Source organism: Macrotis lagotis, chromosome 1 (assembly GCF_037893015.1).
Source record: "Macrotis lagotis isolate mMagLag1 chromosome 1, bilby.v1.9.chrom.fasta, whole genome shotgun sequence".
NCBI lineage: Eukaryota > Metazoa > Chordata > Mammalia > Peramelemorphia > Peramelidae > Macrotis > Macrotis lagotis.
In genome coordinates, this window is record NC_133658.1 from 488596746 (window position 1) to 488623654 (window position 26909).

The following is a 26909-nucleotide window of genomic DNA, read 5'->3' on the forward strand; positions in this document are numbered from 1 at the left end:
GGAATAGTAGAGGTAATGCTAGATCAAAGAGTATGCACAGTTTTATAGTCCTTTTATAGTCCTTTGGGCATAGTTGCAAATTGCTCTCCAGATTTGTTGGATCAATGCACTACTCTATCAACAATATATTAGTGACTCAGTTTTCCTACTTTTTCCAATATCTCTCATTCCCTTTTTCTCTTAGATTAGCCAATCTGATAGGAATGAGGTGGTATTAATTGGAACATTTTTCATATTACTATAGGTACCTTTAATTTCTTCATCTGAAAATTGCCTGTTCATATTCTTATAAATTTGACTCAGTTCTCTCTATATTTTAGAAATAAGCCCTTTATCAGAAAGACTGGAAAAGATTATTTACCAGTTTTCTGCTTTCCTTCTAATCTTTATTGTATTAAATTTTTTAATTATTTTAATATAATCAAAATTATCCATTTTGCATTTTATGATGGCCTCAAGCTCTTGTTTGGTCATACATTCTTCTCCATACCTCTGATAGGTAAACAATTCCTAATTGGCTTATGATACCACCTTTTATGTCTAGATTATGTGCCCATTTTGTCCTTATCTTAGTATAGAGTGGAAGATGTTGGTCAGTGCCTCATTTTTGCCACACTATTTTCCAGTTTTCCTACTTGTTTTTGTCAAATAGTGAGTTCTCATCCCAGAAACTAGAATCTTTGGGTTTATCAAATAGTAGATTACTATAGTTATTTACTACTGTCTGATGTATCTAACCCATTTCACTGACCCACCATTCTATTTCATAGCCAGTACCAAATAATTTTGATGATTACAACTGTACTACATAGTTTTAAATCTGGTACAACAAGACCACCCTCCACTGCATTTTTTTCATTAATTCCCTTGATATTCTTGACATTTTGTTCTAGATAAATTTTGTTACTATCTTTTCTATCTCTATAAAATATTTTGGTAGTTTGGTTTAAATGGAATTTTGGGTAGTACTGTCATTTTTATTATATTAGCTTGGCTCACCCATGAGCAACTGATATTGTTTGATCTGACTTTATTTTTGTGAAAAGTGTTTTGTAATTGTATTCACATAGTTCCTAGATTTCTCTTGGCAAATAGACCAATTATTTTATATTGTCTATAGTTGTTTTAAATGGAATTTCTCTTTCTATATTTTGCTGCTAGGTTTTGTTAGCAATATATAGAAATGCTGATAATGTATGTGGGGTTATTTTATAACCTTTGCTAGAGTTAATTATTTCAAGTAGTTTCTTAATTGCTTCTCTAGTATTCACTAAGTGTATCATCATATCATCTGCAAAGAATGGGAGTTTTGTTTCCTTACTGCCTATTCTAATTCCTTCAATTTCGTTTTCTTCTCTTATTAAGAAGTTAACATTTCTGGTACAATATTGAATAATAGTGATATAATGAGCATCCTTGTTTCATACTCTGATCTTACTGGGAATGAGTCTCACTTATCCCCATTACATATGTAAATTAATTCATCTAATGGATGCTATTTATTTTTATATCCCATTCATATCTTGAATGTATCTTGCCTCCTAATTAATGAACCATGCATTATAACTAATATTAGAAAAGAAAGAGGAAAAATACAGTTTGGTATAGTTTACCTACACAGTGACCACATCTGAGAGGTTACATAATATTTCTCACCTACAATTTTCTAGCATTTCACTGAAGGGAGAAAGGTACATTTTTTCAACTCTTCTCTGGGACCAAGCTTGGTCATTATAATCATAGAGTGATTAGTTTAGATTTATCATTCTTTCCATTTACATAGTTATAGTAATTGTGTATATTGCTTTCTTGGTTCTGCTTACTTTGTTCTATATCAGTTCATGTAAGTCTTTCCATGTTACCTGGGATTTATCATATTTATCATTTCTTATGACATAGCCATATCACATTACATTCATGCACAACAGTTTGTATTTATAGTGTATCTTCTCTCTTTAAAATTCTTTGGAAGAGGGGCGGCTAGGTGGTGCAGTGGGTAGGGGTGGCTAGGTGGCACAGTGGATAAAGCACCAGCCCTGGAGTCAGGAGTACCTGGGTTCAAATCAGGTCTCAGACACTTAATAATTACCTAGCTGTGTGACCTTGGGCAAGCCACTTAACCCCATCTGCCTGGCATAAATAAATAAATAAATAAATAATTCTTTGGAAGAATTCTACTTGCCAAAGTACTGAGATCTATGAGTCAGAGTATGAACATTCTACTTTCTTTAGTATAATACTAAATTGCTTTCCAGAATGGTTGGGCCAATTTTCATATAATATACTTCTTAGTATGCCTGTTTTCCTGCTGCTTCTTTAATACTATTTCCATCTCTTGTCATCTTTCCCATTTTTCTGAAATATGAGGAAAAAATTCTATTTTTTTTTTTACATTTCTCTTATTGGTAATTTGGGATAATCTTGCATCAAGCTGTTAAAAGATTTCAGTTCTTTTTTTTTGAGCACTATTTATTACTATTCTTTGAAAAGTTTTTAAATTTCCTTTAATTTTCTTCTTATATAGTCAGGTGTGGGAGAAAAGACTGGAGGCAATGAAGTCATGATGGAAGATTAAGGAGATTGATCTTGTAGAACAGTTTTGCTAACTAGGAGCTAGTTAGGTGAAAGATAATGCAGGATTTCTGTGGGTCAATGACCTTGGGGTGAATGAAGGCTCACCACCTTTTCTTCTCATTTGTCTCTCCCCTCCACCATCAACTTCTGTGATCACAGGAAATCTTTGGCATCTATTTTTTTCTTATAGTTGATGGTAGGTGAAAGTGACCCTTACTGGGCAGTAAAGACCAGTACCCTGTAACAAGGTCAAAGTTAGTGGAAATAGAGCCCATAGTGTTGGTGGTGCTGACCTAAGCTAAGCAGATGTCTGTCATTTGTTTTACCCTCAGCTGTGTCTGTGCAGAGTGGATTAACAGAAAGGACTCTATCCTTTTCTCCCAAATGTCAACCTAGATACTTAACTTTCTCCTCTTCCTCTTTAGGGAGGTAAATTAATAGAGGGGAAAGAGCCACTATCCTCAAGAGACTCTTCTAATTGACTTTTGGTATCAAATAACATAGAAATTAGTTTATTTTTAAAAAAGGAAAAGAAGCTACCTTTGTTTGACTTTTGTTATATGTTTGACTCTTGTAATGGCAGGGGTGTGAATTTATGGTAATTATACCCCTCTAACCTTGGTACTTTGGGAAAGCATTGATTCTACAGTATGAGTTCAATTCTTCCTTCTTATACTTACTGCTTGAGTGATGTAGGGCAAATGAGTTAGTCTCCCTAGGTCTCAGTATTTTCATCTATAAAATGAGGATGTTGAACTAGATAGCCTCTGAGGTCTCTCCCAGCTGTATCATGATGTTGATGAACTCCTCAATCTCTGCACTATAATCAGTTAACAGAGTACACTGCCTCATTTCCAGATCAAAAGTCACCCCAACCTTGGGCCAAGACTGACTACAGGACATAGAACTCAGTTGGTTCCCTAGTAATGTAACATCCTTGCACTTTCCACTGTCCCTATACCCAGCATCAAAGCAAATTAACTGAATTACTTCTCATTGTGTTTGGTGATCAGATCTCTTAGATTTTGTTAGAAGATATAATTTAAAATTTTTTTGTTAGAGGATAAAATTTAAAATATTTAAATAGTTGTTTTAAAAATTGTCAAATAAATATCCTCTTTCAAAAAATTTTCTAATTAACATAACAGGTTTGGCTCACATAGACTTGTGGAAACTCTCAGGAAAATTATTTCCTACTGTAGAGTTTTACATTAAGTTACAACTTAACCATTGGAAATTCCCAAATGGAAAGAGAAAACAAATAAAAGTTATACTTTGTGAAATTATATCATAACAGTATCATAAAATTTCAAGGACTTCCAAGAGGAAGTAAAGATATAAATTACAAGAGTCAAAGGTAGCCTTTTTTCTTTTTAGAATAAATTAGCTTCTATGTTATATTGAAAAGATATTGTAGATGCTAAAAATAGACTTATTTTGTTTTAATTACCAATTAGTACCCTATTACAGAAGAGTCCTAGTTAACTTTAGCTAAACCTTCTTTATTATTTGATTCTATTTAATCTGAAATTTAAAAACCTGATATTTTGTTTCTATGTGAGATTCCCAAAGCATTCTGGTATTGCAGTTTAGAAATTAAGGAGCTACCTTATGTTCCCATCTTCAAATACTCACTTCTGTTATTGACTTGGTTTGGTGGTATCTAGGATTTGGGGACCACTGACAGTCTGCAGGAGGAAGTGACAACTCACTCTGACCCCTTTTTTAGTCAGTCAAGAGAGATTAGAGGATAGATTGCTGATGGCAACCCTTAAAAACACTGGCCATGTCGTAACTGAATCAACTTTGTGGAAGTTAGACATGTTGGTAATTCTCTTCTTTCTGTTATTTTTCAGAAACCTCTATTACAAACAGGAATTTTTTTTTACATGGGTGAACTGGTACCCTTAATTAGCTCCCTATGAATTTCCTGGCACTGATTTAATGCCTCTTAGTTTAGAAATCTTTATATTAATTATAACTTGAGATAAATCCCTTCTTGCTCTATTCAGATTGTGGTTAGTGAAACAGTGAAAAGCTATTTTAACTCACAATCACCCTTAACTAGGCACTGAGGAAACACTAGTGACATATAGTTCCTTAAACTAGAGAGCTGCAAAGCTTCTTAGTTTGGCTCTTTGGAAAATGCAGGCAAGCTCAGAAAATTCCTCAATCAATAGCTCTCAGCCTTGTCCAGTCAACTCCAAGTCTCTTCTTAGAGTAAAACAGCAGCAAATCCAGTCTTTTCCCCATGGTAGAGGGGGGCAATAGAAGGGAAACTAGTCACCTCTGAGAGGTTATAAGCTGAAAATATTTATTTTTAAATGTAACTCAAATTATATTAACATTCAGCTCTCTTCCAATAAGCTTCCTAGCAACTGTTTTGGTCTTTTATTCAGTCAATCAAAACAATGCTTGTTTTCCAATCAGTAATTTTCCTGCACAGTAGTAGAAGCTTTTCTGTCATCTAACTCTCCTATTAGCATCTTCACATGCAACTTTTTCTTTATTCCCATTGCCCCAAATCAGAGGCTTTAGAGTGATTCATTCATCTTTCACCTAGAAATAAAACTCATGAAACCTATCTTTATGTCAGGTATGAAAGCAATAGCACTTATTTAATCGTTCCATAGACTCCAAATAGTTATGCAATTTACAATTTTGTTAATTAAAACTTTTAAAACTCTATTTTTAAAAAATCAGCAAATAAGATAAGGGACCTAAATACCTTGCAGCCATCATTTCTTCTGTCATTTTTAGTAACTGTCAAACAAGTCTCCTTAATACATTTGCCTGAGGGACAATTCTCTCTTGATATTCTGTCTCTTCTTCACATTTTATCTGAGAAACTCTGTTTCTTCCCAAGTGGATTTTAATTTTTTTTTTATAAAAAAGTCCTTTTTCTATTACTTTCAACAGACTGTTCAAAGATGAAAGAAGCAATACCTTATATCCTTCACAAGTTGATTCCACCTCTTTTCTTTATACCAAAGTTATTTTTCTTTCTCTTTTTAACAAACCATTCATTTACACAGTGGGTAATACTGTACAATAATATCTGTTTCAAATATCAGAAAACTTAATACATATTATTTGTACTTATTGAAATATAATTAGACCTGAAGAGTTTATCTACATGACTTTGATTTCAGTTGGGGCTTCTTGGCAGGCTCTGGAACCCATTTTGCTCTTTGAATATTCCTTTGATCTCAGAGACTGACCTGAAGTATGTTCCTCAGAATAGTTCTAGGTCTTCTAGGTTCCAAAATGGATGCTCTGAATTGTTCGAAAACCTATCACTTAGGCACAATCTGAAGTCTTCAATTTTGTAATTTTGGTCTTAACATTACAAGTAAACATTTTCTTTTTAAATATCATTCCCCTCTATTCCTGTGCTGAGAAATTTTCTCCCAAGATAGCATTCATTTTTATTTTCTCAATCCATAATGATAACATATTGTCATTTGTTTTGTCCACAAATCAGTTATTTACTGTCCTTCCTAAATATTCTTCAGTGATTATAAAGGGGTAAAATGTGTTACTGCTTTACAGGATGACCAGGTGGCACTATTGTTATATGCCAAAAATAGGGAAAAGGTATACTTTGAAACTTTCACTAAATATCCATCTCTTCTTTTTATATGACTGAAATACTCTCAGGTGTACTAATGTCCATTTTTGGAATAATTACTTTTTAACATAGAAATAACCACATTGTAATTTGTCTCAAGGGACTGGTGCCTTTTCCTTTTAAATGGTTCAGCTTTTATACTATTTCTATCCTTATAATGCTTACCTTACACTTTCTCCAACAGAAAGAGCCTGTTATCCTATCACTATATCCTGTTGAATCGATATTTCTTGAATTAAAATAGTTCTTGGGGGGAAAAATTACCTAAGAAAAGCAAATCCAGAGGGTAAACTACAGTTTTTTTTTTAAAAAAAAAGCAGAGTGACTATCTTAGAGTTGTGCCTAATGTTATAACATATCAAGAAAATAGTCCTTTTGTCTCTATCAATTAACATATGTGTCTATGTATTTTTTTTATTTTAATTTCGTACTAACTATAATTAAAGTCATGTTTATCAAACCAATACCTGAAATTTGGCTCAAATATCAGGTTCTTCATCTATAGCTAAGCTGGAGAAGGGAATGGCAAACCATTCTGTATTTTTTTCCGTGAAAACTCCAAAAGAGAGTCATGAAGAGTTATATACAACCAACAATAACTAAACAACAAAAATTATAGTTCTTGAAAGTTTTATGTTAATTCAAATACTATTGGTTAAGTGGATTTTTGTGAGATAGAGAAGCTCAAATTATTCAATTCATCCTAAAATTCAAAAGGAGCTACATATTTTGGTTTGATAAGAAATTTATATCTGAATAGGATTACAGACTTAGGTATTATTATTAAAATCTATCTGAAAGTAAGAACCCCCTTTATTTTAAAATGAATATGTTCCTATAATTTTCATAGAGCAAAATTTATCAGAGATGCTATGTTTATCTGAAAAACTTGTTGTTTGTGGGAATGGGTTCTTTAAAGATCCTTGAAATTCATGAGGTCAGGCTGTCTCTATATATATGCCTAGTTTGGGTGCTTAGTGTTCTTTTCTATCCTTTTTTCTGAACACTCTATCTGGAATATTATCATGTTGGGATCTTCAATCCTGGAATCATTTATAATATTTCCTCCTAGCAAATCCCTGTCCAACCTGTCTATGATATCAGAGATATAAACCACTTATTTGTATTTGCTGCAGAACCCACTAATTTTTATGAAGCCACAAACTTTCATCCACATAATACACATACTGCTAACATATATAATGAATGAATCCCAGGTATTTCCATCCAAATTAGGAGTGGTGAGAGCCTACTGAATGTAGACTTGTTAAATTCAAAGGAAGACTTTTCAAAAAGTGATTGATTCCTTTCCTCTTCTCATTATACCTTAAAATTCATCACACCCAAGGCCCAACAACACTTATCTTTTTCTTTTAGTTTTTTTTAGTTTTTTTTTTTTGGCAAGGCAAATGGAGTTAAGTGGCTTGCTCAAGGTCACACAGCTAAGTAATTATTAAGTGTCTGAGGCCATATTTGAACTCAGGTACTCCTGACCCCATGGCTGGTGCTCTATCCACTGTGCCATCTAGCTGCCCCAACACCTATCTTCTGACTAAGATTACTTCTATCTTTGTATAAGATAGTGCCTCTTTCTCAACAGGACATTTTGATTGTTCAGAACAGTAAAGAAATGAGATTTGTGGTATTTGGGAGGGAGTGGAGACAAGATAGAGCCTCTCTTAGGTGCTCTCTCCAAAATATTTCAAAAACCTTAAAATTATGACTGACTAAATTTTCAAGAGATAGAACCCACAGAAAGATCCAGTGAGGCAATTCTCCAGCCCAAGGTAACTTGGAAATAGTGAGAAGGGTCTGTTCCATAGGGTTGGAGGGGTGGCAGCGCTGGAGCAAAGGAACTTTAGCCTTCCAGAAACAGTTTCAGGGCATCTGGGAGCACCTACTCCTGGCAGCAGGAGCAGTTTCCTGATCTGCACCCCAGGCAGCACAAAGCACAGCTTAGAAGATCAGCAGGGAAGCCCAGGCCAGCATGGCCCTCCTTAGAGCAACCGTGACCCTCAGCACATCTCAGATCACAGGAAATGGAAGCAATCCCATGGAGCCACCCAGCAGGAGACTCCCAGCAGCTGCTCCCTGAGCACTCAACCCACGGAAGGTAAGGAAATGGAGGGAGACTGCCAAGATCTGTCTTCTGACTGGGACAGGATTCTGGAGTTTTAACCATATTCAGACCCTGTGTGCAGTCTGGGCCTCCCATAGAGCAGGGACCTTCCTCACAGCCCTGGGGCAGAGGTACTGTCATTCAACAAACCAGAAGAGCAGTTAGAACCTCACATACTGAGGTTCTTGGGGGGGGGTGTCCCAATAATACTCAAAAACTCAGGAAACAGCCCAAACTAGGCACAGGCTGGAGAAATGAGAAAACAAAAAAAGAAACCTGAATGTAGACAATTATTTTGGTCCCATGGAAGATGAAAATACACAATCTGAAGAAGAGAAATTCCAAGCTTCTACATCCAAGAAATATCGAAGTTGAACTCAGGCTATGACAGAGCTCAAAAAAAGATTTTGAAAATCAAGTAAGGAAGATAGAAAAAAATGGGAAAAGAAATGAGAGAGATGCAGGAAAAACATGAAAATGAAGTCAGCAGCTTAGTCAAGGAGATCCAAAACAATGCTGAAGAAAATAACATGTTAAAAACCAGCTTAAGTCAAATGGATAAAAAGTTCAAAAATTTATTACAGAGAAGAATACTTTAAAAAGCAGAATTGGCCATATGGAAAAGGAGATAAAAAAGTTCTCTAAAGAAAATAATTCCTTCAGTTATAAAATGGAGCTAAAGGAAGCTGATGACTTTGTGAGAAATCAAGACACAATAATTCAACACTAAAAGAATGAAAAACTAGAAGAAAATGTGAAATAAATACCTCATTGAAAAAAATGATCTGGAGAACAGATCCAGAAAAGATAATTAAAAAATTATTGGACTACCTGAAAGTCATAAACAGGAAAAGAATCTTTTCCTCATTTTAAAGGAATTTCTGCAGGAAAATTGCCGATAGCCTAGAAGCAGAAGGTAAAATAGAAATTGAGAGAATCCACTGATCTCTTACTAAGAGATCCAAAAAACCCTAACCCTCAGGAATATTATAGCCAAGTTCCAGAACTCCAAGTCAAAGAGAAAATATTAAAACAGCCATAAGGACACAATTCAAATATCATGGAGCTGCCGTCAGGATCACACAGGATTTAGCAGCAACTACATTAAAAGCTCCTAGGGCTTGAAATATAATATTCCAGAAGGCAAAAGAGCTTGGAATGCAATGAAGAATCAACTACCCAGCAAAACTGAATGTCCTCTTCCAAGGGAAAAGATGGATTGTAAATGAAACAGGAATTTCAAATGTTCCTGTTGAAATGACCAGAGCTGAACAGAAAGTTTGGTCTTCAAGTACAGGACTTGGGTGAAGCATAGAGAGAGGGAGGATGAGAAGGGTAAATTTTGAGGGGCTTAATGATTATGAACTGTGTATATTCCTGCATGAAAAAATGATACTAATAATGCTCATATGAACCTTCTCATTTAATAGAGCAGATAGAAGGAGCTTTTATAGATGAGGCACAGGAGAGAGCTGAATTTGAAGATATAATATATTGTAAAAATGGGGTCAGTGAGTGCAAGGGAAATGTACTGGGAATAAGAGAAAGGAGAGATAGAGTAGGCTAAGATATTTCATATAAAATATTTCATGTAGTTTTTACAATGGTATGGAGGGGGGAAGGCGAGGGGAAATGAGGGAATCTTCATTCTCATCAGAAGTGGGCTCAGAGAGGAAACAGCATATACTCGCAATAGGGTATAGATATCGAGAAGAAAAAGGAGAGAAGTGGGACAGGAGGAGGGGAGGGGGGATAGAGGAGAGGGTAGATCATAGAAGAGGATAGTCAGCTATAACACATCTTCTTTTTCACTTTTTGCAAGGTGGCGGGATTCGGTGGCCTGTCCAGGACCATGGGGCTGGGTGGTTGCTGAGTCTCTGGGGTGGGATGTAGGTTTGGGACCTCATGGCCCCAGGGCTGGTGCTCTGTCCACTGCACCACTCAGTTGCTGCATAGCACACTTTAGAAGAGGGACAGAGTGAAAGGAGAGAAAAAATATAATAGATGGTATTGGAGAGGAATGGATGGAGTGAATTACAATCAGCAACAGCAACTGTGGAAAAATATGGAAGTAGCTTCTGTGATGGACTTACGATAAAGAATGTGATCCACCTGAGACAGAGCTGATGGTACCAGAACATAGACTGAAACACATTTTCCCCTTTCTTTTACTTTGTTTCTCATAAGGTTTTATATTTTTGTGCAGGGGGTATTATGTTTACTCTTAAACAAGAATATTTTTGTAATGAGTAAATAAATTGAAGAAAATTAACAAAAAAGCAATAGAAAAAAGAAAGAAATGATATTTGTGGGAGAAACATAGAACTTTTGAGAGAGAACAGCTTTTCAGAGGGAGGAGAGTACTGACTGTTAGGAGAGATGACTGTAGTACTTTACTTCCCAGTAGCTAATTCATTTCTTTAAAAAATTAATAATTTTTTTGCTTCATCAAGGACATTCCTTTTTAAAAATTATGTATTTTTAACATTAATTTAAAATTTTTCATTGAGTTCCAAATTCTCTCTCCCCTTCCCCAACCATTAAGAAGGCAAGAAATAAAGCAATATATATATGAAATCATGCAAAACATTTCAAAAGTCATATTAAAAATAAAGAAAGTGAAAGAATTATGCTTCAGTATGCACTCAGATTCCATCATATCTCTTTCTGGAGTTGCATAGCATTTTTTTTACCATAAATCTTCAGTATTGTCTTGGATCATTGTATTGATCATTCTTAAAGTATTACTGTCCTGTATACATGGTTTTCCTGGTTCTTTTCACTTCACTTTGCATCAGTTCATATGCTTTCCTAGGTTTGAAAATGATCCTGTTCATTATGTCTGGTGACACAATAGTATTCCATCATAATCTGTAGTAAATTTAAATATGACTGTTGTCAATATTTTGGACTTCATTGCTGGGAAACTCTGGTTTAAAACAAACATTAACTGGGAACTCTAGGAAAATTGTATGTTAACTATTTTTTCATATATGACAATTGTGTACTTGGTATCCCAGTAGAAGAAATGAATAACGAAACTGTTTACAGAAGTCAGAATATTAGAAGCAAGAACATGGAAACCAGAAGCCAGTGGAACTGAGAAGCCAACAGTAAGAAAGTTCAGGGAGACCAGATGACTAGGGACAGATGGGTTTTGTAATTAATGTTGGGAGCTGATCTATTGGAGAAAATATTTGATTCTGGAAATTGATTAGAGAAAGCAGAATCTTATGCTATGTGAAGATCTTATTGGAGAAAGACCTTATTCTCTATCACTATATATAGTTTGAAGGAAGGAAAAAACGCCCCAGAAGCTTGCTTACTATGCCATTTACTATCTTCTCTGGCTCAAGTGGAGGAATCTGTTCAAAGTTCAGATAGCAGATTTGAATGAATAGTTTTGCAAATACAAGGTTTAGAGGAACTGCTTTTCACCAAAAGATTGTAATGCTGCCTCAGTGACAAATCAAGTGAATACACCTGGAAAGCTTAACATATTTCAGGCTTATAACTGCTATTTGCTTTAAAAAATGATTAAAACTGCTTCAAGAAGTCTGAGAGTAGGAAAGAAGCAGCTTTGTCCAGGAAGAGAGTGGTGAAGCATAAGAAAGGAGCATTTTTCTCTTCAGCAAAATTTCCACACTAAGACCAGGTCTTTATTCCAGAATTGTAAGTTGCTTCAAGACACATGGCTTCCATATTCATGTGGTTCACTGCTGCAATTCTATAAATTTCTAGAAGTTTCAATCACACTAATTCTTTAATTTATTTTAATTGTTCTTTGAGTTCACTTGTAAAATTTACTTGTAAATACATATGGTCTTGGAGAGTTTTGTTTTTTTTTTAATGCTGAACTTATTCGATTTCTTTTTCTGATTCAGGTTATTTAAATAGCCTAGTTAGCTGTTTTGTTATGAGCATTTTATATTTTCTAAATATTTATCAATTCCATCCAGATTATCAGTTTTTATGGTATATAATTGAACAAAATATTTTCTCATAGCTTTCTATATTTCCTCAATTATTACAATTCTCTTTCATTTTCTATACCACTCACTCCACCCTCACCAATGGAAGAAAGAAAAGAAAGGAAAATGGGAACAATCAAGCAAAACAAATCCCCACACTGGCCACATCCAAAAAATATATCTTATTCTGCACCCTATGTCATTGCCTTTCTATAAGAAGGTGAATAACTGACTTCATCAATGATCCTCTAGAATCATGTTGATCACTGTAATGACTAGATTTCTTAAGGGTTTCAAAGTTGTTTGTTTTTTCACTGTTACATAAATTCTTCTCCTTGTTCTGATTATTTCACTCTATCATTCTTATAATTCTTCCCAGTTTCCATTGAAATTATCCCTTTCATCATTTTTTCATGATTTTCTTGCATCACTCTCATGTCTTTCTTCAGTTATTCCTCTACTTCTCTTAATTTTAAAAATCCATTTTGAACTCTTCAGTGACCTGAAACCAGTTCATATTTTGTTTTGAATCTTTGAAAATAGCAGTTGTCTTCTTCTGGGTTTGTGTTTTGATCTTTCCTGTCACCATAGCAACTTTTTATACTCAGGATTTTCTTCAGTTCTTTGTTCATTTTTCCAGCCTACTTCTTGACTTTTAACTCTGTGCTAAAGTAGGAATCTGCTTCTGGAGTAGAAGGGAGTACTGTCCCAAGTTTCAGACTTTTTACACAGCTATTTTCAAAAATAATTCTGGGGATCTGAAAATTTTTGATTTTGCCAAAGTGACATAACTTACAAACCTAAAACAAGGTGATGTGCTTTAAGAAGATGTATTTACTACCTTCCTGACCTATGTTCTGGTCTATGAGTGACCACAAGCCTTTTTTCCACTTTGGATTGTGATCAGAGTTCCAGCTCCCCTGCAGCCACAGGATCTGATGTGCTGGAGTTCCTCCTCATGTTGGGACTGAGACCCGGAACTGTGACCCATGCACTGCAACAGTTATACCTCTGGTACCAGCAAACGGATCCCTGTAAGCTCCTTATGACCAATTAGTTATCTGGCCTTGTATCATTTGTGAACTGAGAAGTTTGGAAAGTGTCACTGTTGTCACTGATTCAGTGACCTACTATTCTTTTGTTGGGGCATTGTCTGCATTGCACTCTTACCCCAGGGCAACAGGCCTTTCCTGCTGACCTTCTAATTTGTCTTGGGATGGAAAACTGTTTTACCCCATCATTTTGTGGGTTTTGTATTTGGAGGCATTACTTAAAGTTGTTTGGAAGGGTTTGGGTCCCTGCCTTTTCTCCACGATATTGACTCCCTTTCTTCCCTGCTCCCTGTCTTCATCATTTCTTACAAATAAATTGGATTCTATAACATAATATTGAAATATTGTAATTTGTTCAGCTGATGACCAAATACTTAGTTTTTTAAAAAGTATGACCACTAAAAAGAATAACTGGAGGGAGGAAAAAATCAGTATACAACTCCATTGTTTTCCATGAAGTTTCAAGAAATCTAAAAGATATTGAAAAGATCTCTATGTAAGATTTATGGGAAGATGTGGATAAGACGTAAAAGGTGAGAAGGTCTAGATGGATTGTGACCTATTCTGTTGGAGCAAGTATTGGTATTGAAGACCTAATGGAGCTATTAAAGTATTGAAGAAATATTGGGACCATTAATGGATTGTGTTTGTTATTCCAGGACCAGCATAGGTAAATTGAGAATGATTATTTATCAGATGTTTAGCCACTGAGTGATGACAGTAACTGAAGAAGGGGTTGTGATTTGCTAGGAGGAGTATCAATACTAATGAGGATGTTCTCTCTTAACTCTAATGATTGAGTGTTAATTGCTTAGTGAGAAATGTGTTTCTACCAGTTCTCTTCAGGCAACATTTAGTTAGAGGTTAACTTAAGTGGTCAGTAAAATGTCTATTAACCGGTGCCAAAAACTTGTTCAAAAAACAAGTAGTAGGGCATAGTGTGAAGAGCTTTAGCCTTGGAGTCAGGGAACTAGAACTCACATTCTACTTCTTTCACTTACTTCCCTATATTAACTTGGTAAAGTCATTTATCTTCTCTGAGTCTCAGTTTTTTAATGTACAAAATGAAGGCAAATGGGAACAATCAAGCAAAACAAATGTCCCCACTAGGCACATCCAAGAAATATATCTTATGCTGCCCCGAGTCATTACCTTTCCAGCACTAAATCTTTGATACTATGATATGCAGCTTTGAAATATATTACTGCAGGAGAACCATACTACTGTTATTGTGGAGGTTAAAAGCTTTACCACTCTGAATTCATATGGGCCTGGAGAGTTTCCTATTCCATTCTCTTGGGTATACAAAATTAGAGAGCAAGCCTCCTGATCTGTTTCATAAAATGGAACTGGGAAAGCTGCCTGGATATGAATTAGAGGTTAAGTCATCTCTGCTACTGTACACTTTTTCATCAGTGTATATAGCACTTACAATAATATTGTAGGATTGTATGAGAATTGTAGAGAAAATTGCCTAAAAACAATTTATGAATTCATAACTTATATGTAAATTAATCTTGTTATCTAGAAATAAAAATATTTTACTCTGAGATAGTTCTGTATAATTGGGGAAGTAATCTGGCAACAAGAATCAAGTAAATATATTTTGGCTCTCTTACTATCTTTAAGAAGCAGCCAGGAATAAGTACATAACATTTCCTGGAATTCTGACTATCATCTCATCCAGAAACTTAAAAAAAAAACAACAACCCAAAACTGCCGGTTATGATATCCTTGGTATAAAGAAGACCACTTATTTTAGGATCTGATCCAAAGAATTTAGGGGCAGCAGTCTTGTTTTCAGAATTTATAAGTTATGGATGCTAGAAATATAGAACTGTTGCATTCTCTCTCTCTCTCTCTCTCTCTCTCTCTCTCTCTCTCTCTCTCTCTCTCTCTCCCTCCCTCTCTTTTAGATGCAAGGTAATGGGATTAAGTGGCTTGGCCAAGGCCACACGACTAGGTAATTATTAAGTGTCTGAGGCCAGATTTGAACTCAGGTACTCCTGACTCCAAGGCCAGTGCTCTATCCACTGTGCCACCTAGCCGCCCCCATGTTGCATTCTTTAATACAATAACTAGAAAGGAATTGGTAAAAATTAAGAAAGGCTAATAAATCAGAAACATCTTGGAAAAATGTTATAAGAAGGAAGAATATAAAAGTATTATCTTGGTGTTATAGTCTGAGTCTACCTAAGTATATGAAGCTTATTATTAGAAGATTAGCCATTAGGAGATAAATTTTTTGCCCATGGAAATTGACAAAAGAGATAAACTACAAAAAGACTCAGTTCTGTACAACCCCCTTTTTAAGAAAAAAAAAATCTAGAAGTCATCTAATCAAACTCCTGTATGCTCTCTAATAATATCCCTCCAAACTTTGTTTGAAGAAATCATGTGAGGAAAACACATCACATCACAAAGAAATTCTTTTTGGAAGAGCTCCAGTTATTAGTAAGTTATTCCTTACATTAAATTTAAATCTGCCTCTTTCCAACTACTACCAACTGCACCTGGTTCTGAATTCTGGGACTAAGCAGGAGAAATTTACCACCTATTCCTCCAGATATCCCTTCAAATTTTTGAAAACATATGTCATGCCTCCCTTAGATCTTCTCTTCTTCAGGCCAAACCTCTCCAGTTCTTTAGCTGCTCCTTATATAGCATGGATTTAAGACTCTTTGCCATCCCAGTTGCCTTCTCTTGGACAATTTCAGTCTTTCCTAAAATGAGGAATCCAGAACTAAACACAGTACTCTATATGTATACTGATTCAAAAGTAGACGTATCACCTCCCTGATAACTGAACACTGTGCATCTCCTACTGCAGCCTAAGAGTAGTGTTTTTGACTGCCAAAAACAATGCTCCTGATTTAAGGACACAATTAGGTGACAGTAAAGTTCAAATCTGGCTTTAGGTATTTTCTAGCTATGTAAGCTGGGGTAAGCTCAGCTTCCTCAACTATAAAATGAGGATAATAATAACATCTACTCTCAGGGTTGTTTTGAGAATCCTATAAGATAAAATTTGTATAGCACTTAACATAGTGCCTGGCACATGGTAAGCATTTGGTAGATGCTTGTTTCTTTCTCTCCTTCCTTCCCTCCCTCCCTTCCTTTCTTCCTTATTCATTTTGAACTTATCCACTATTCTCTCCATTTAAAAAAATATGAACAATTGAACTAGCTGTGCTTTCCTCTATGTAATTGATTCTGTAAATCCAAGTTTAGGATTTATTCCTTTAAATTTAATCTTATTTGACCCAACATTCAAATCTTTTAGCATTGTGCCAGACATTGGAAAGTTAGCAGTCCCATCTAGCTTTGTATGTTGTCCACATTTGTATAATGTGTACTATCTATGCCTTCATCTAAATAATTGCTGAAAATTTTAAATAAGGTTACAAGGACTTAGCCTTGAGGAATTCCACTAGAGACCTTCTTTGAAACATTTTTAAGAGCTTTAGAAATTGTGTTGCTTCTCATGCACATTTCCTCTGAATCTATTTGGTCAGTTTGAAACACTTATTGTTTCTTTACATAGTAGAATAGTTACAAAAAGATAGTAGATTTTGCATTTAATTTGTCATTTTTTTCCATCACTGATATAGCTCTGGCCCAAAAACTTGTTTTTTCTTTTTCTGTATTGTGGTTCCCCCCCACCCCCACCCCAATCTTTCCATTGTGAAAATGTTTTTAGATTTGTATTTCAAACAGAACACCAGTAAAATCTTCCACAGTCTAGGAATTTTGAACTTATGTAATAGAGCAGGTATGGAGTTATTCTAGGAGATGTCTGCTGGCTGACCCCATCAAATAACCCCCCTCTTCTTGGCATTAAATTTGCATATGTAAGCATTCTAGGAATCTCTCCAGAATGGTCAAAACCACAAAATATGTAGCCTGCCCTACTAACAACAGATGTATCCAGACAGTTAGGCTTGGCTAGGGGAAAGTAATGTTAATTTTAAAAAGACCTTTGCGGGAATCCCCTACTGGGTTCCTAGGTTTAATAAGACTCTAACTCTTGCAAGGTTCTCTATTGGGGTTCAGACCTTATTTGTGGTTTGGGGATTAAGGGAAACCAGGAAGTTGCATATTGTCCAGCCGCTGAGAGACTGAATATACACTCCTGGGTTGTATCCTTGATTTAATCATGTAATCTTGTTTGTATAAATTGTAGCACAAGACAGCAAAAATGTTAGGTTTGTCTCATTGCTTCAATATTGCAAAAAAAGAGCCCTGCACAAATTATGAAGCTGACATAAAAATAAATCAAAATATTCTAAATGAAATATTGGACTCATATATGTAATGGTTAGATTGCAACCTCTACTGGTGAATTGTGATTTTACAGCACAATTTGATTAGAATACATATACACGTATGGATACATAAAAACACATAGATATACATGCATACATATATAATTTTTTAAACCTTTATAGATTTTTTTTACAACTCTGTATTTTCTTAGTACCCACCTGTAGGGAGCAACAACACTTTAACTGTTAGAATGCTTTCCAAGATACTGGTCTCTAGTTCTATATTCCCTAATAATTATGAGTATAACAAAATTATTTCACTTCCTAGAGATTTTATAACTTTTTTACCATGAAAAATGAATTGAATCAATATTGCTTTCTGTAGAATATATACTATACATGTACATATATATATAATACTCAAACACATCCATATTAATAAATATTAATAAAGTCTATAAATCCTTTTGTTTATTGGAAATTTATCTCCCTCCTTTCCTCAAATCCTTGTGGATTCTGAATTGGCATTTCATATGTAGAATTCCAGTGAGGAGAAAAGAAAACACAGATATCTCTATGAAGCCTTTTGTTCCTCACTTGAGAGAACCCCCCAGCCCAGTCTTTTGCCACTTATCATAGGACTGTCTTGAGTCTTTGAGGTGTTAATTCCTTGCTTATTGTATTTACTTCTAAACATCTATCCCACTTTACCCAACAATCTCTTAGATTATTACTACCCTAGAAAGTTTCACACACCTAGAATCATAGATAAGACAGCCCATACTACCCATGTTAGTGAAGCTTGAGTAAATCATAGAGCATTCCAGTTCTACAATCTCATCCCCTTCAAACTATTACTACTCTTGAAGATTTTAAAGAATGCATCTGGAGTGGTAGAAAGTAATATGTTGCTGTCAGTTACCTCCTGGGGTCTCTAAAAAGGAGGAACTATCACTAATACAAGTCAGAGATCTGCCTTTTTGTTATTTAAAATAGATATTTGGGGTAGCTAGATGGCTCAGTTGATAAAGCACCAGCCCTGGAGTCAGGAGGACCTGAGTTCAAATGTGACCTCAGATATTTAATAATTGCCTAGTAAATCACTCAAAACCCCTCTACCTTAAATAAATTAAAAAAATTTAAAAATAAATCACATGTCAAAACAATTTTTAACATTAAAAAATGTAATTTTCAAATTCTATCCCTCTTTTTTCTTCTTTTCCTTGTCCTGAGATGGTAAGCAAACTGATATAGGTTATACATGTGCAATCATGTAAAATGTTTCCATACTAGTCATTTTGTACAAGAAGATTTGAATAAAAAGGAAGAGAAAGGAAGGAAGGAGGAGAAAAATAGCGTGCTTCAGTCTGTTTTCAGACAAAATTAGTTCTTTCTGTGGAGACAAATACTATTTTTCATTAATAAGTTCCTTGGGATTGTCTTAGATCATTGTGTTGCTGATGATAGCTAAGTCATTCACAGTTCTTCATTGTATAATATTGCTGTTACTAATGTACTGTGTTGTCTTGCTTCTGTTCACTTTGCATTGATTTGTATCTTGATTCAGGTTTTTCTGAAATCATCTTGCTTATTATCATTTTTATGGCACAATTCTATTAAAATCTTTTTTTGAAAGGCATGGGGTTAAGTGAATTGCCCAAGACCACACAGGTAATTAAGTGTTTGAGGTCGGATTTGAACTCAGGTCCTCCTGACTCCAGAGCCAGTGCTCTATTCACTGTGCCACCTAGCTGCTCCTCATCAAGATCTTTTACCACAACTTGTTCAGTCATTCCTGAACTGATGGTCTTCCCCTTGGTTTCCAATTCTTAACCACTTCAAAAAAACAGTTATGAATATTTTTAAAGCCCCTTTTTGATCTTTTTGGGATGTACACCTAGCAATGGCATTACTGAATCAAAGGCTATACCCAATTTTATAACTCTTTGGATACAGTTCCAAATTGCTCTCCAGAATAGTTGAAACAGTTCACAACTCTACAAACAGTGAATTACAACATTTATTGTTTTCCTTTTTTTTTTGTCATATTAGCCAATCTAAAAGGTATGAGATAGTACCTTAGAGCTGTTTTTATTTTTATTTCCCTAATCAATAGTGATTTAGAGCATTTTAAAATATAACTATAGATATCTTTGATTTCTTTGTCTGAAAAGTATCTGGTCATATCCCTGCACCGTTTAGCAACTGGGGAATGACTTATATTCTTATCAATTTGACTCAATTCTCTATATATTTGAGAAATGAGGCTTTTATCAGAGATGTTTGCTGCAAAACTTTCTCCTAGATTTCTGCTTTCTTTCCAATTTTGATTGCTTTGATTTTGTTTGTGCAAAAACTTTTTCATTTCATTTAAACAAATGATCTATTTTATATTTTACAAAGCTCTCTATATCTATCTTGTTTGGTCCCAAATTTTTCTCTTATCTATAGGTCTGATAAGTAAATTATTCCATACTTTCTTACTTTGCTTATGCTATAACCCCTTTTGTATAAATTATTTGCCATTTTGACTTTCACTTGGTACACAATATGAGTTGTTGTTCTATATCTAGTTTCTGCCATACTGTTTGACAGATTTCCAAGCAGTTTCTGCCCTAAAAGCTTAGATCTTTGGGTTTATCAATACTAGACTACTCTAATAATTTACTACAATGTATTATGTACCTAATCTCATACATCATTCTATTTTTTAGCCAGATTGTTTTGATAATTACCTCTTTATAATACAGTCTGAGATTTGGTAGGGTTAGACTAGCCTCCTACACTTTTTTTCAGATTCACTTGATATTCTTGACCTTTTGTTCTTCCAAATGAATTTTGTTATATTTTTTTCTAGCTCTATAAAATAACTTCTGATTGGCCTGCTTTTGAATAAGATTAATTTAGGCAGAATTGTCATTATATTGACTTAGCATGAGAAATTAATATTTTCCAGTTGTTTAGATCTGACTATTTTTGTGAAAAGTGTTTTGTAATTGTGTCTGGAATTGTGTTCATAAAATTTGCCTTGGAACCTAGACTCTCAAGTATTTTATATTGTCTACAGTCAGTTATTTAAAATGGAATTTCTCCTTCTATCTCTTACTTTTATACTTTATTGGTAAAATATGGAAATGCTGGTAATGTGTGTGGGTTTCTCTTAAATCCTGCAACTTTGCTAAAGTTTTTAATTTTTTCAACTAGTTTTTTAAGTTGAAGTTGATTCTCTGAGATATTTCAAGTATATTATCTCCAAAGATCAATAGTTTTATCTCCTCATTGCCTATTCAAACTCCATTTTTGTTTTTAGATCACCTAGCTCTCTCTATGTCTTCCTTGTCTCCTCCCCTTTTTATTAGTAAGCCATCTCTTATTATAAAGATTTTTTTAAAAGGGGGGGCTGAAGGTCTTCCCTTACTTTCCCTATTAAGGTCTCTGCTCTGACCAGACCCTGAAACCACTATGTCTGCCTGTTTTGTCTTATTCTGGACATGAAGGGAAAAAACTTTAATCTGCTGGAACTAAAAGGAGTTTTAACATGACAGAGATTGACCACTTCATATGCTCTTGATGAAGGAACAAGAGTGGCATTGTATACTTCCTGTGGATCAAACATAGTAACCTTTTTTTGGTGGACATCATGCTCAAGAAGTCCAACACTTCCCTGGTGTACTCCTTCCTCTACAAGGTGTGAAGGTGTTCTAGAGAGGACAACATACATTTTTGTCATGTATGAGCTGTTGAATTTTGGCTTTCTATAAACCATGGCAAAAAATCATCCAGGGGTTTATCATTCATCAGGGCAACAAATTAGAGATAGATAGGCAAATCTTGGGTTCTCAGTCACAAATGCTGTGTTCTGACATTCAGAAGGTATCAGTATAGAAGAATGAGGTTTACATTGATTTAACTGAGTGTTACCATGTGGGCACTATTAATCTGAAGGTGTGAATTTGGACCTCAATGTCTTTTTAAAACTCGATAGCTGCAGCAAACAAGTTATTGAACTGGAAAATATTTAATGGCATCAGTGAATCTGACTTACTATATCTGACAATAATCATGGTAAAATCACTGATCTGGATTAACTCTGTCATTATGGAAATTATGGTTAAAGCTAAGGACCACTTTAAGAAACAGCCAATGGCCAACAGGGTGGAGATTGCAGTATGAGTGCCCAGTGATGCAGATTCCCCCCCCCCATTCAAAACTTTTGGTGGGTAGTGCCAGGTACTTTCCTGAGAAAAAATGTGCTTACCTGGAACATCAAGTCCTTTCAAGAAGGAAAGGAGTAACTAATGAGAGCATACTTTGGCTTCACCAGTGTGGAGAAGGGGATTAAATTTGTGATACTTTCTTTCACTGTCTTTGAGATTTGGGCCTCGTACATAAAGATCACAGAGAAAAGTGGCTATACCAGACCCTTCCCGGGGTTCCATTCATCACTCAGAGTAGGGACTGTCAGCTTTGAACCACTTAGAAAAGAAACAGACCCTGGAGCAATGGAGGCCAACACTTTATCCCATGGGCCCTTCCTGCACAAGGTTTTTCCTTTTTTTTTTTTTTAAAGAGTGTATATGTGTTGACTCAAATAGAAATATTTTTTAAATGATTGCAATATACCATCTAAAGGAGGGGCAGCAAGGGGAGAGAAGAAAGAAGAAAATTTGGAACTCAAAAATTAAAAAAAAGAATGTTAAAATTATCTTAACATATTATAAGAATATAATTTACATATAAAGCAAAAAAGTAAAATGCCATCAAAAGGGGTAGGGAGGAGTGTATGTGTCTGTGAGAGTAATGGACCCTGTTCTTGTATCTATTTGAGAAGCATCCTATCTGTTTTTGTGAATGGGAAGCAACTCCATCCTGTTTTTGTATTTAGGGGACTACGTTGGTCCTTAACCTTATCTGTTTGAGAGATACTTATGGTCCCTGTTTGTGAAGTCCCTTTCCTGTATTAGAGATGGAGGTGGGAAAGCATGACCCTTTTTTGTGACTCAGCCCTTTATTGTCCACAGCCTGATCTAAAAGACCCAAGCCTGGATACAACTTGAAAGCCCTTTTCTCCTGACTGTCTCAAGTGGGATTTTCCTTTTGGAGGTGAGGGAGAAGGTTCTGAGCTTTCTTCTTCCTATTTTTACAGGATATAAAGGAGTGGAACTGATTTGCCCTTTTCCCTCATTCACTACCTAATCAGGAGAACTTGTTCCTTCCTTGGTACCCCTGCATTCTGAGAGTAGACTCAGTAAAGCCTATTTACAAGGGTTTCTCTGTTTCACTCTCCTAACTAGCTTTAGGATTTAAGATTAAATAAAGTTGAGACCTGAAAAAAAAGAGAAAAAGAAGAGAATTAAAATTACACAAGATCATTAAAACCAGGCACCCCAAATCTGGTATTAAATGTAATGTTTCAAACTTGTAGGAACATCCCCACAACTCTGCAAAGGAGAGGGGAAGAAATCTTTTTATATCTCTTCTTTGGGGCCAAGCTTGTTCTTTGTAATTTTGCAACATTTTTAAAAATTTTATTCCATTAGTCTTGCTGTTTACATGATGATAATCATTGTATGTAGTGTTTTCTGTCCTTCACTTGCATCAGTTTATAGAGCTTTCCATGCTTTTCTGTATTTATTGTTTCCTACAGTACAATTCATGTACCATGATCTTTTTAGTTATTTCCCAAATGGACATTTACTTTGTTTCTATCACACACACAAACACACACACACACACACACACACACACACACACACACATGTGTGCACACACGCACACCTATAAGTATTTTGATGTCTATAAGTATTTCTTTTGTCCATGAGTATGGGATTAACAGTTGAATGTCTTTATTTTCATAATTACAAATTGCTTTCCAGGATGTTTGTTCTAATGTCAAATGCATAGTTCTACCAACAATATATTATTGTATCTGTTTCCATAACCCCTCCAACATTGCTTATTTTAGATGGGACTTTCTCCTACATGTAAAGGAAAAGCTGAGAAGTCATCTTTTGAATGACTATGGTAGAGAACTGTCACTATTGCCCCAATCTGCACATAGATTTGAACTTGGGGAGTCATTGAAGGAATTTAAATGAGTAGAAGTAAATGATTGTTTCTTTGAATTTTTCAACTCTTTGAATTTAAGAAGCCCTTAATCCATTTGTCACATCCATTTATCAACGAAACTTTCTCTTTTAAATAAAAGTGTAATTGGGGCAGGGTGGACAGACATAATGATTATTGGACAATAAATCTTCCAATATACAAAGAGAGAAATGAAGTTCTGGTATTTGTCAGTTTAAATCCTAAGTCAGGCAAAAATTCTTAGGGGATATAGGGAAGCAGCTAGGTAATGTATAGTCAAGAAGAGATGATGAATGTATAAAAGACTGCAAATTTTGAAATGGGTTAAAGGGAAAGATGAACTTCTAAGTTGAGAACTATAACCAAACAAACAACATATGAGACAGTGTCTAGCTACTTTAAGAAAATCACATACTTTATGCCATCATTCCTCTCACTCTGTCTCTTTCATGGTTTTGTTCCTAACATCCTGGACTTTTCTTCCTCTTATCTAGTAGCCTTCTCACCTTAGAGATGACTCTACTTGTTAATGGCCCACGCCTTTGAATAATGAGCTCTTTTCCTCAGCATGGTAATTTCAGGAAGGAACCAGACCATCCATATTTTTTCCCTCCTGGCTCTGCTCCTGACTCTTTAGATTTTTTTTTATCTTGTACTACCATCTTTACAACCCCCTTTTAACATAATGTTTCTTCCCCCATTAGAATGGAAGTCCCTTGAAAGCAGGGACTATATTTTTTTTGCCTGATTTTGTAAACCCATCATCTCTCAACACAGTGCCTAGCACATATTAAATAACAAATACACATATGCCTGTCTGGCTATGTATCTATCTTTCTATCTAATCTGACTACCTATCAACTTGCCTACCTATTTATTATTTTTGAATTAGGAATACTAATTAGGTGAATTTGAAGCTATTTGAGCAACTGTAATCAAAGTCTACCAATTAATCTGAAACAACCTAGAGGGAGTTCTACTAGAGGGAGTATCCCACTTGTTTGTTCAGTCTTTGAATGGAGACAATCTGAAGAATAAAATTCCTATGAAATTATCTAGTAGCAGGAACTTTTCAGTCTTTCTTCTTCCCAATAACTAGGCATCTGTTTTGGAAGGAGCTAGAGCTATGCCTTCTTCTTTTTTCTTAATGTTTCAGTACACAGCCCTGCAAACTTTGAATAAGCAAGCTTGACTACTCTGGGAAAAGACAGGATAGAGTGACACACACACACACACACACAGAGAGAGAGAGAGAGAGAGAGAGAGAGAGAGAGAGAGAGAGAGAGAGAGAAAGGTAGGGATTCCTCCTCAAACCCAATACCTAGAAAAAATGCTAAAAATAGAAATGAACTATGTGGATGTTGGAGAGGAGATAAATGATAAAGATTAATTATAAGCTTCATTAAATTACTGTTAAAAAAGAAAAAAGATTACTGTAAAAATGCATGTCCTCAGGAACAGGGAATTTATCATTTATACCTTTAGATCTCCTGCACCTAGTAGAATATCTGGCACATAGAGCTTGCTCAATAAACATTTAGTGAACTGAATTAAATTGATTGGAAATATAGTCACTGGCATGTACAAGGAGTGACTCTTCTTCCCCCATATCCCAGGAACTTTCTATAAAGTCTAGGCTATGGGACCCATGTATTACTAAAAAGTGCTTTAAAGTAATAGACTGGTATGGGTTTTTTGTTCTGTGATGAAGTTTCCTTCATATATATCAACATTTAAAGGTCAGTCTCCTACGGAAGATGATGAGCATTTCAGCTAGAGGAGAGTCAAACTACTGCCCTACTAGGACAGTAGAACCTAGGACTGGGAAAATAGCAATGAGATGATGGAGAAGACATGTAATCAGTAATATCTAATGACAGGTGTAGAAAGCAGTTGCTGCTAGAAGCATACAATGTGGATTAAATAGAAATTCTGCAGAGGAGAAATGAATTGTTAGTTTCCCCCATACAGTCTACCCAGGACTGTAGTGCAAACAACAAAGCCCAAGAGCAAGAGATAGAGAAAATCCATGTTAAGGAACTATAGACAACATTAAATATTTGAGAAACTACCTCCCAAGGCAAACCCAGAAACTGTATGAACACAATTATAAAGCACTTCTCAATCAAATAAAGTGAGATCTAATTGGGAAAATGTCAATTGCCCATGGCCAGATTGGGCTAATATAATAAAAATGACAATTCTACACAAATTAAATTACTTATTCAGTGCCATACCAATCTACCAAATAACTACTTTACCAAGCTAGAAAAAATAGTAACAAAATTCATCTGGAGCAACAAAAAAGTCAAGAATAGCAAGAGAACTGATGGAAAAAAATATAAAGGAAGGTGACCTAGCTCTACTAGATCTACAACTTTACAACTCCCTGGTACTGGTTAAGAAATAGAGTAATAGATCAGTGGATTAGGAGAGGTTCAAAAGAAATGACTACAGCAAAAAAAAAATGACTACAGCAAACTGCAGTAGAAGACATCAGCTTTTGGGATAAGAACTCACTATTTGACAAATTGTTGGAAAAACTGGAAAATAGTATGGCAAAAACTAGGCATAGACCCACATCTCACACTCTATACTAAAATAAGGTCAAAATGGGTACAGGATTTAGACATAAAGTGTGACACCATAGATAAATTAATAGACCAAGAAATACCCTATCAGATCTATAGAAAGGGAATAAATTTCTGACCAAACAAGAATTATAGTAGATTGCAAACTGCAAAATGAATGATTTTGATCATATTAAATTAAAAATGTTTTTGTATAAATAAAATCAGTGCTACCAAAATTAGAAGGAAAGCAGAAAGATGGGAAACAATCGGCACAACTAGGAGTTCTGATAAAGTTCTCATTTCTAAGATATATAGAGGATTACATCAAATTTATAAGGTTACAAGTTATTCCCCAATTGATAAATGGTCAAGAGATATGAATATACAGTTTTCAAGAAGAAATTAAAACTATATACAGTCCTATTTAAAATGCTCCAAATAGGCTGGGATTGGAAGGCCTGTCCAGGACCATAGGGCCAGGTGGATTCTGGGCCTAAGGGGTGGTATGGGGGCTCAGGGCTTCTTGGCCCCAGGACCAGGGATCTGTCTTCTGAGTCAGTCAATGACCCTACAGCAGAGTCAGAGTGAAAGGAGAGAGAAAATAGAGTACATGGTAGTGGAGAAATAAGAAAGGAGG

At 35.2% G+C, this 26909-nt stretch overlaps 1 pseudogene; it reads left to right on the plus strand.

The window, feature by feature from the left end:
* Positions 1 to 22092, plus strand: part of LOC141504839 (AP-1 complex subunit mu-2-like) — a 31143-nt pseudogene extending 9051 nt beyond the window's left edge.
* Positions 22093 to 26909: the final 4817 nt, after the last annotated feature.